This window comes from Cervus elaphus, chromosome 19 (genome assembly GCF_910594005.1).
Source record: "Cervus elaphus chromosome 19, mCerEla1.1, whole genome shotgun sequence".
In the NCBI taxonomy this organism is placed as follows: Eukaryota; Metazoa; Chordata; class Mammalia; order Artiodactyla; family Cervidae; genus Cervus; species Cervus elaphus.
The window spans coordinates 3941819-3943036 of record NC_057833.1 but is presented as its reverse complement, the minus strand read 5'-3'; the positions used below and the strand labels follow the sequence as shown (position 1 = coordinate 3943036).

The 1218-nt window shown below is 40.2% G+C and overlaps 1 pseudogene; it reads right to left on the bottom strand.

The window, feature by feature from the left end:
- Window positions 1–256: 256 nt before the first annotated feature.
- LOC122675699 lies at window positions 257–982 on the bottom strand (annotated as a pseudogene).
- Window positions 983–1218: the final 236 nt, after the last annotated feature.

The window sequence follows — 1218 nt, the reverse complement described above, 5'->3', positions numbered from 1 at the left end:
CAGACAAATCACAACTAAATTCTCTTTCATTATTTCTCAACTTATCTGATTTTTCGAAAAGAAAGGATAACTTAAGATACATCTACTTGAATGACTGCATTGTCAGTACTACTGCAAGCACTTCACAAAAGTGTCCAAGTGACTGACTAACATTTGAAAGAGATGCTCACCAATACAGATTTGCCATTAGGAATATGCAGATTAAAGCCATAATAAATGGCCATTACATACCCAGTAAAATGTTTATTTTTTTAAAATTTATCTTTGTCTCAAACTTTATTCTTAGGCTTCTTCAGCTTCATTAGCTGCAAAGAATGAATTGTATATAAGCAAAAACTGAAAAGAGCTGCAGTGTCCAGGGGCTTAGGCTTAAAAATATTAGAGATCTAGATTTTATCAGATCTATAAACAAAATTTTAAAAAGCAGTCATAACATAAAATAGCAGCTCCCAGTAACTTCTTCAAGATTTATCTTCTTCAGAAGTTAACTCAATTCAGTTTGCTTCATTCTTGGAAGCCTCATCAACATTCTCCACAAGATCTGGAACTTCATCCTCCTCCTCCTCGCCAGTGGCAAGTGGTGCTTTTCCATCCACGGACTGTCTGGGCAGAGCTTCAGCCAGTCTCCTTAAACTGGTCAGGCTGTCGGCATCAAGCTGGTTTAAGATGCTGGGGAGCATTTCTGTCAGTAGCTTTGTCTCAGCGTGGCCTGTAATATGGTGAAAGTGTTTGCTGCCAGAGATGGCTGAAATTTAGGGTTGTTAAAGTGGATCACTGTTCCTTGATTTGTGAACACATTCACCTCTTCAATACCAGAGATATTGTTTACCCCTAACTTCTTTAAGGAGAACTGAAGTTTTTTGTCATCTGCTGTAGCTGTTCTATGCACCACCGTCTTTCTGCGAGCAGTTCCTTTCCCACCAATGCGCACTTGTGCCTGAAGTTTGGCGAGTTTCTCCTGGTTCATGATAGTTTCTTTCATCTTGTTGGAGCAGAAATGGGGCCGCATGGGGGACTAGGGTTGGCGCTCAGGTGGTCTGGGGCAGACCAGCTGAGGTTAGGCGCACACACATGGGGATGCAAGATCCATACCCAGTAAAATGTTTAAAATTAAAAAGATATAATACCAAATGTTGGTGAAGATGGGGAGTAACTGAAACTTTCCTACATGGCTCGTTCTGGGATAAAACCTCTTCAGAATGTTGTTTCATAGTTTCT